At 36.9% G+C, this 10,002-nt stretch overlaps 1 long non-coding RNA gene across 1 annotated transcript; it reads left to right on the top strand.

The window, feature by feature from the left end:
* Window positions 1-4,236: 4,236 nt before the first annotated feature.
* On the top strand, window positions 4,237-7,734 carry LOC132625053 (uncharacterized). The gene is made up of 3 exons (XR_009576626.1): window positions 4,237-4,370; window positions 5,003-5,734; window positions 7,508-7,734. It is a non-coding gene; the product is annotated as an uncharacterized LOC132625053 (long non-coding RNA).
* The last annotated feature ends 2,268 nt before the right edge of the window (window positions 7,735-10,002 follow it).

The raw sequence follows: 10,002 nt of genomic DNA, 5'->3' as shown, positions 1-10,002 counted from the left end.
ATTCTAACTCTAATAAATTAAGAATTAACAATCTCAACAACAACCAACCATCAAAATTCAAAACTAGCGAAATAACTTCTACATTTTTTTCACAAATTCAAGAACAATAACATTAAAAAGTATATGGGGCGGGGAGTAGGAAAAACGCATCTGGACGTTTTCGAAAGACGAAGATCCTGTAGGCGTACGCCCTAAAATTCGAGGCGAAGCCCGGGCATAACACTCGCCAAATACTAAGGCTTAATGTCACGGGCTTAACTTTTTCGCGCGTCAGCGGCACACAAATGCCCGTGCGGCGCTCATAGTCCATCCTGACTACAAGCCAGCCTATCTTATTTCCCAGGTTTCTAGGCACGATCCAATGCCTATGGAGAAGCTAGCCATGGAGGTTCACTTCAATTGTGCTGCCCGATTGATGTCAACTGACATACTAGGGTACTCTTGTGGCGCATCATCCCATCTGCCGGATCTCGTCCATGCGCACACCCGGGTTTGGCTACATACATATTAGTCCCTCACTTGGACCTAACCATCACTATCGCGTGCACAGTCCTATCCTTGAGCTTGACACTTGCTTCGTGCATGTGTAACTCACTCGTGCCTCTTCCAAGTAGGGCAACATCCAATCCTTGGCCTTAGTTATGTGTGTCTTTCATACCATTATTTCGGTTGTCTTATGGCATATCCAAACATATCCCACGCGACATGCATTCTTTTTACATAGTGCAACGTCGCCCCATGACTACACGTCTAGGCCAACGGACCCTTGCTCGGATGGTTACCCTAACCAAGCTCACAAGTAAGCTCGCGAGGCCCTTGAGAGAGTCCCTCGATCGCTCATTCGGCACAGAGGTCTCATTCCATCACAAGATAATCATTCCATATATCAAGCCTCCGGCTCCTTTAGGGTGCCCAACGCTGTCCTGAGGCCACACGCCATCTATAGAGCTCCCAAACTCATATGGATACCTTTGACACTCCTTTGAGGTGCCAAGGAAGGCCCTTGAGGTTTCCCCTTAAGGCAGCACACTTGGGGAGGTCCACTGTCAACACGCCTGGGTAGGACTAGTAGGCTGTCACCATTTATACCCCCCCTTATATATGCTCTTAAGAAAAATACCCAATTGACCCCAGTAGACATGTTTTTGCCAGAGAATCACAATGGGTGTTTCTCACACATCCGAACTCCAAATAAGGTTCCGTTTGTTCTCAATTACTTCTCTTGACTTCATTCACACCTCCATGAAGTTTCATCCCATTCCCATAATCATGGAATGAGTTATAGCCTTCGGAAGCTTCAGCTAATTACGACAATGCCACTGCTTCCTTGGCTAAGTCAAGCCTTTAGGTAAACCAACGCCAAATGACCCCAAACTTGGTGAGCATATACAAGGCCCTACTAGGAAAAAGGCTTTCACCCTAAATCTCTATATTCCAACTTTAGCTCCAGAACGCACGGCGCTGACATTCGTTGTCGCACATGGCCGACCCCCAGGGGGTCAAGCCCTTAGGCTTCTCCCAAGTCCTTGTCAAGCATCTTTGGCACTCATGGGCCATGTCATGCAACATCTCTAGATGGTTGTTGCCTCTTGCCATGCCCTTTCGCCCAATTTGCCTACTTTAGTGTAACACCCCGTAAACTTGAACTAGGTATGAATGTGTTAAAATAATAATAATAATAATAATAATCTAGCACTAAGATGATATTATATCTATATGAATCCATTCTTGATAGATTCGGGTTAAATTCGCCTAAGTTTTAGTAGGTCTGTCTTCTGGGCAATTTTCGTGAAACTGTGTTGCGAATTTGGGAAAACTCCTAAAATGAAAGTTGTAGATAATTAAAATACCTTTCCAACCACAGGTCGTGGGCCTTCATGTGACATCGGGATAAGAAGATATGGACGTTTTAAGGCAGAAAGGTCAAGCTGTTGGCCCAACCCGATTCCAAATCGGGTCAGGCCCATTTCCCTTGCTATTTAAGGGAAATGTTCAGCCCTAGCAGCCACATTTCCCCTACCAAAAAAATTCAGAACTTTAGAGAGATAAAGGGAGGAACGTTAGAGAGAGAAAGTGGAGAATCGATCAAGTTCGAGGCCCCGAATTCCGAGGCTCGTGAAGGATAAAGTGTAGAACAAGTTGTTGCCGTCGTTCTAAGCTAAAAATTGAACTTGGGGGATGTTGTTTTCGTGGTGGCTGCTCATGTAAGGTATGTCTAAGATTTTAATGATGTTCTTGTCTTGATCCTTGATAGATTTAATGGGTTAGAATAGAGAAAATAACATTGAAAGTTCGGTTATAATTTTTGCATATCAAATGGCTGTTTGGGGGCTGTTTTATGATAAATTTCGTGGCTGTTTTGGGATAAATTTCGTGGCTGTTTTGGGGCTGTTTTGGTGATAAAATTCGTGGCTGTTTTGTGATAAATTTCGTTGCTGTTTTGGGGCTGTTTTGTGATAAATTTCGTGGCTGTTTTGTGATAAAATTCATGGTTGTTTTAGGGCTATTTTGTGATAAAATTCGTGGTTGTTTTGGGGCTGTTTTGTGATAAAATTCGTGGCTGTTTTGGGATAAAAGTTGTGGCTGTTTTGGTATGATTTAATGGATATGATTAGTTGGATATTGATATGAAATAATTATTGATATTGTTGTTGACGATGTTGATAAGTTGTTATTCTTGAATTTGGAAGCATAAATAGTATTCAAGATTCTTTAAATGAATGAAAGAAAAAACAATATTTTCATGTTTCTTGAACTCTAATTTATGTCTAAATGGTGGTTGATGTGTGTGAGGGGACAAACCCACATTATACCTAGATGGCAACAAACCTTATATATGTATAAGCTATTATGAATGTTTTCCTCTATGAGAGATGCTTAGTAATGCTAGTTAAGAGTTGGTAATGACATTTTCATTAGTGAATTGGGACATAGAAATCTTTGTAAAGAAGTTGTACGTTTTCAAAGCATTGATTGGGATGACTTATTCTTTGGATATGCATAATGAACGTTAATGTTATTGATGGTGTGACAACTTTGCGACAATTTGTGAATCGGCTTCTATGCTATGAACTTTGTTGTGATGTTTGGCCTAGCTACTCGGGAGGATGGGTAGCCACTATGGATCCTAGTGTGTCATTGCCTAGCCATTTAGGAGGAAGAGTGGCCACCGCTAGGTTCGCTACTCGGGGTGTGATTTATGCCTAGCTATTCGGGAGGAAGGATAGCCACCGCGTACTACATAGTCCGGTGTGATTTATGCCTAGTTATTCGGGAGGAAGGATAGCCATCGAGAATTATATGTTCCGGTGTGGTGTGCTATGCGCGATATGCTTGATTTTTTTGGGCCTGTATTGGCATGTGTGACATTCTTATTCTCTTATGGAATTGTTGATGACTATCTTAATTGATTAAAAATGCATATTTGAAGTTGTAACTTGACAAGAGGCTCTATAAATGGGTTTTGATACTTACTATTGAGACACATAGACTGAATAACTGTTCTTACGTTGGTTGCATATGATTTTCAAGACTGATTTCTTCATGTATTATTTTACTTTATTTTCGTATTATTCATTGTCCCCGAGGCACTCACTGAGTACGAAATACTCAGGCATACCATTGTTGTTTTTTATGGTATGTTAGGTAACAGATAAGAACAGGTTCTTGATATTCCCAGTGCTTAGGAAGGACTTGCTGTTGCGGCTATTTGGTGAGCCCACACATTCATTCGTGGGACACCCTATTGATTTGCTTATTTATTACATTAGTTGTCCGAGCTGCGTCTCGATGAGTCAGACTATTATTCCTTTATCTTAGAAGCTCCCTAGTATACATTTGTGGGTAGTTATTGAGTTAGTGATTAACTCTTGGGTACGTTGTCATGTTTGACAAAGTATAGATAACTAAAGACTTCCGCTGACTTATTTCTTATATTCATGATTTGTTTACCTTTATTTTATAAACTGTTGGAGGCGAATGTTGAGCTTGGCGGGTTCAAGTATTGTTATCGTGTTGTTTAGGTCTTTCCGATGTTGTTTATGACGTCGAATGCCGGTCACGTCTAGGGTGAATTTTGGGGCGTGACATTTAGCCCAGTGTCAGCACAGCCGCCTGCACTGCTGACACTCGTGCAGCCCATCAGGAATGCACTTTGCCATGCCCCAAACTCTGGGGGCATCATTAAGCCAAATTGAACTAAACAAATTAAGGGAAAAATTAACCATTTATCTTTTAATGGCTTTAACCGGTTATAGCTCTTTTCTATTCCACTTTTTCATACACAAATCCCCAAACTTCTTTTGTCAAACTCAATCTCACGTATGAACTCCACCAAAGAGTCAAGAACTCCATTTTCATCTTGATTCTTGGTAAGCCCTCTTACATGCTTTCTTTTTTAAATATGTCTTCAATCATATATGTTTTCCTTGATGCTCTCTTAGATAGTTAGATATTCTACCAACTTAGTTCAAAATTATCATTCAAAACCTTTAAGGTTTTCCAAAAAAAAAGTACTTTTTTTCCAAGTAAATTTAATGGGTTTTCTTCCTTAACTTCGTGGAAATCTTACTTTGTATTGTGAAAAGATTTGATGCAGCATACTTTTTTTTTTTTTTAATTTCTGTTAAAGTTTGTGACTTGTGAGTTGTGATAGTAGATTGAGAAAAAAAATGAACTAAAATTGAAAGATAATAAAAGAAACAAGAAATACAGGAAGACATGAAGTAAAGAATAAACAAAAAGGACTAAACTTTGTACTGTTATAGTTGTTAAATTGTTATAAACTTATAATTAATGGGTAGTGGCAGACTAAGAAAAATATGAATCCTGGGTTCAAAATATTTTTTTTTTTCAAAAATAATTGTATATTTCTGGTTCTGTATAGTGATTTTGAGTTGAATTAGTAGTAAATTACACTACAATGGTGGTGCTCTTACCGTAACTTTCTGTTATTCATTTTCATCTTTTAAACTTACATTTTTTGAGTCATTTTTTTTTGTAGATCAGTTGACAATGGATGAAGATGAGGTTCCCAAAAAATGAGCAGGAAGGATTTTGCATGGAAATATGCAATTGAGAACCCAGATGAGAAGTACTTCAAATGCAAGTTCTGTGATCAATAATGAAGTGGCACAATCAATCGATTGAAGCAACATTTAGCAGGCACTCATTTAGGGATGAGACCTTGTCTTAAGGTACCAGATGAAATAAGTGAAGAATGCAAGAAATCATTACAAAAGCTTAAAACTGCAAAAGCCATGCGAACTGCTACTTTGGAAGAAATGTGAGTGGCTGCATCTGGAAATGTTAATATGTCTAGTGAAGTTAGTTCTTATCCAACTATGGCCAATTTAAATCCAAAGACTAGAGATCCATTGGATGATTTTGTTAGTGCTCAAGCAAGGCAAGCTACTTTGAACTTGAAATGCAAAAAAAGAGGAAAGGAAAGAAGTTTGTCAACGAATTGGTAGATTCTTCTTCTCAAGTGGTATACCATTTAACATCGCAAATGATCCATATTATTTTCCTATGTTCGAAGGCGTTGCAAATTATGGTCCGGGTTTTGTGCCTCCCTCAATGCATGAGTTGAGAACATGGATACTAAAAGAAGAGGTTACAAGTATTCACAAGATGTTAGATGAGCATAAGAAATCTTGGAAGCAATATGGTTGTTCAATTATGTTGGATGGAAAAAGTAGATGCTTTATCAACTTTCTGATTAATAGTCCTGCAGGTACTTTCTTTCTCAAATCTATTGATGCTTCTGATTCTATTAGAAGTGGTGAAATGCTTGTGTTACATTTAAATAATTCACAGATGAAGTTGGAGAATAAAATGTTGTTCAGATAATAACCGATAATGGTTCGAATTATGTGAATGCTGGAAAAAGAATAATGGAAACAAGGCCTCATACTTATTGGACTCCATGTGCAGCACATTGCATTGATCTCTTGTTAGAAGATATAGGAAAAATGAAAATTCATGTAGATACACTTACAAAAGCAAAAGGAGTGGTGAGACTTATTTATGGACATACATGGGTGTTAGATTTAATGAGGTCATTCACAAATAATCATAAACTCCTTCACTCTACTGTTAATCGCTTTGTTACAACATATCTTACACTTCAAAGCATTCAAAAGCAAAAGCAAGCCCTTAGAAATATGTTTTCTTTCGAAGCTTGGAATAAATGTTCTTGGGCTAAGAAACATGAGGGGGTGAAAACTAGATCCACCGTTCTCTTTGATCCAAACTTTTGGCCTTATATTGCTTATTGTGTGAAGAGTGTTGCTCCTTTAGTGTCTGTTTTGAGAGAAGTAGATTCCGAGGAAAAACCATGTATGGGATACTTGTATGATTTGATGAACATGTCCAAGGAAAAAATAGCTATGGATTGTGGCTATAATGAAAAGAAGTATGGTCCCATATGGAAAGAATTGATGATAGATAGATTAAACAACTCCATCATCCACTTCATTCTGCTGGGTACTATTTAAATCCACAATTGCGGTTTGAGGAAAGGTTTTCAAGTAATTTTGAAATAAAAAAGGTTTGTATGAATGTATGGAACGAATATTGGATTATGAAGAGAGGTTTAAAGTGGATGTTCAGTTAGATTCATATGACCACTTGAAAGGGCAGTTTGGAAGTCAAATAGCTATGGATTCTAGAAAAGTACGATCTCTTATGGATTGGTGGATGCGCTTTGGGGGTAAAACTCCCGAATTGACTAAATTTGCAATTTGTGTACTGAGTCTTCCTTGCAGTTCTTCAGGTTGTGAACGAAATTGGAGTACCTTCGAGTCGGCAAGAAGTATGTTTTTTTAAGAAATTTTCTTATTTTCCTTTTAGTTTATGAACTCTTACTTTATGTTTTCTAGTATTTGGTAGATTCATACCAAAAAGAGAAATAGACTTGAGCATGAGAGGTTAAATGCTTTAGTTTATGTAAGATACAATACTAGACTAAGAGAGAGGAGCATCAAAAGAAAATTGCAAAGTATCGATCCAGTTCTAGTTGGTGAAGTTGATTCTGATGATGAATGGATTACTGAAAAGAAGATCCAGTGCTTCCTAAAGATCCTTCCTGGCTTGATGAAGAGAACTTGTTTGATGTTGACGTCATTAGAACGGTGTCCCTTGCACCATATCAAAGTGAACTTACACGTGAATCTATCATTGATGTTGGCACCGTAAGATATACAAGTGAGTCAAGTCCTTCTAGTAAAAAACAGAAGGCATTAGGTAAGTGAATAGTATTCTACCATTACTTTTATTAAGTTTATGATGATCTCGCTTTTGATAGTGATTGATCTGGTGTACTGAGAGACTTTTTTGGCTTAAAAAGCAACTGGAAATTTGAACTTTGAAGCTAACATGTGAATAATATATTTTTGAAACAGAGCTACATTAAGAACAACTTTTGCTATTGGTAAATATCCCATATATAAACCTCTTACTTGTCTTTGTCTTTTTAACATGACATATGAATCTTGCACTCTTGCAGATGAGAGACATCAAATAGCAACAATTTCTTTGGCTCCAACCAAATCTAGTTGTGAAGTCTTGTTCATGAGCGTTCAAGAAGACACTTGAGAAATGATATGGCTTTTGTCTATTTTTACTTTTGTGGAAGATGACTCTCATTTGAGCTATTATGATGATACGTCAGTATCTCTAACTAATTTCTTTTGTATGCACCAAATTGTCTTTTAATATTTAGTTGTGGATGAAGTTTTATTCTCTCATGTTTTAAAGTATTGCAAAGGCATTGCAGAGTTGCTCTTACAAATGACTATATTTTTTAGCCAATCTTGTCTAGAATCTAGATTATGATGTCACTAAGAACATTACTGTTAATATGTATCTGGTTAGTTTAAAAAGTCATATTTTTGTGTTGTTACTTGTTAGTGCACTCGTATAATAAGTATAATAATGCTTCCTACAGCTTTTTTGTGATTTGTATGAATATTGAACAAAATTTTAATGTAATTTTCACGTTTTAAACATAGTTAATTAATTATAAATTATAAAATTAAGGATCCATGGGGCTTTCGCCCCATGCCTCGAGGCTTACGCCTCGCCCTGTATAAGGTAAAAGGCCTCGCCCAACGCCCTCGCCTCTGAAAACATTGGTTCTACTCTCAACATGGCATGCATTGTACAAAAACAAGGGCATAAATGACTGTCATCTTCAAAATAACCTATTTTCATTAGTTCTACTCTCAACATTCTCTCCTAAACCTTTAAAAAAAAAAAAAAACATATCTTCATTCTTGTCTCTCCTTCGTCTTCATCATCTCCTAATCATCATCAACATGAGCAACAGGTGGCTGCACATATATATTTGAATTTCATATAAAAAAAAAGGCACTTACCATTTCATCTTTGCTCACTCTCTGATGATTTTTCAACAGATTTTTCTTCTTCTTATTATTAGATGTATCATGAAGGATTCTAAATCCACCTTTACGGAGCTCAACGCGGTTGGGACACCAACTGAGGTGTGCCACCAACTAGAGGCGGAGCCAGGGTTTGAGGTCTGGGGGTTCGAAATTTTAAGACAGGACACCGACCTCAAGCTAATGTGTAACGAAAAAGTATCAGTATTTAATATATTTTGAAAATCTAATTTTGGGTTTGGCTCTGTGAAAGAAAACGATGAAAAAGAATGGTAACAACAAGTATCGGGAGAATTCGATTTGCTTTTTGCTTATTGATTTGTCAATTTTATAGTTTGTTTTTAAAATATAAAGTGTTAAAGAAATTCTGTATAATATTATGTATGATAGCTAAAAAGGAAAAAGTTACCCCCAAAGAAAAAGAACTGCACGAGTTCAATTTATACGTTCTTCTAATTTTAAAAAGTGAATTAAAAGGGAATTTTGCTTATAAATAAAGAATAAATATAGGCACTAGTGGAGTTTCGAACCCACATCTTTGGAAAGAACGACTTTCTCTAGCTTCTGCATTACCACTGGACCATCTGCTTATTTGTGTATGTGGGTTTGCAAGTAATAATATCTACCTTTACTGTTTTCTATAGTAAAAATATAGGGTCTACGCAAAAGTTATTGGATTCGCCCGAACCCCCCTTTAACACTGTAACTCCGCCCCTGCTGCCAACTGTTTTTCACTATCATAACACTGACCACAGTGGCAACAGTTTGTGAGCTCCTTGTATGCTTGTAGGTAGTGTATTTTGAGTTGCTCTAAGTTAGAGTGGTCGACGAGACAAACATGGCATTGATAAATATGTTGAATCAACTTCGTGGCCAGCGAAGGTGATTTGTTTGCATTCTTCTCCTTTTTGGCACAAACAGCAACTGTTTTTCTTTTTTGTTGGGTAGAGAATGATAGATCTATTGTACTGTTGGGGGAAGAGAGGGACATACCAAAAAAAATTTGAGAGAGAGAGAGAGGGAGAAACGGAAGGGTGGTGTAAGGTGGTGCAGGGATTGGAAATACAATTGGAGAGAAAAAAGGAGATGGTTTGGAAATGGAAATAGAACAAGAGAGAGAGGCACTAGTACGAGAATAAGTGAAGAAAAGAGAGAGAGAGTAAATATATATATATATATATTTTAAAAGAAAGATAGTTTGCAATAAAATTGTGACAAGTGGTAGTATTGGAAAATGCCATGTGTTAGTGTTAGGACAACATTTAGTTACTAGTTAATAAATTAGTTATTAGTTAAATGTTTTTGAATTTGAATTTAAAAATAATTTTGAATTGATTAATTTACAACATTGAATTGATATATCAGCAAAACTATTTTATCGACAGAAAAACTGCTGCAGCATCAGCCTTTTTTTCTTTCAAACAATTTGAAATAACTTTTAGATAACATTATCTAATTTATTTTCTAATCTGGAAAAAAAAAAGAATCTTTACGATTATTGCTACTATGTCATATGGAAATCTACTTACAACACACGTAATTTTCAAAACCTATTGTACCATGAGTCGTCTTTTTTTAATTTGCTTTAAAAAAACAGGTT

The sequence above is a fragment of the Lycium barbarum genome, chromosome 12 (genome assembly GCF_019175385.1).
Source record: "Lycium barbarum isolate Lr01 chromosome 12, ASM1917538v2, whole genome shotgun sequence".
NCBI classification, from domain to species: Eukaryota; Viridiplantae; Streptophyta; class Magnoliopsida; order Solanales; family Solanaceae; genus Lycium; species Lycium barbarum.
This window is presented reverse-complemented; position numbering and strand designations above follow the sequence as displayed.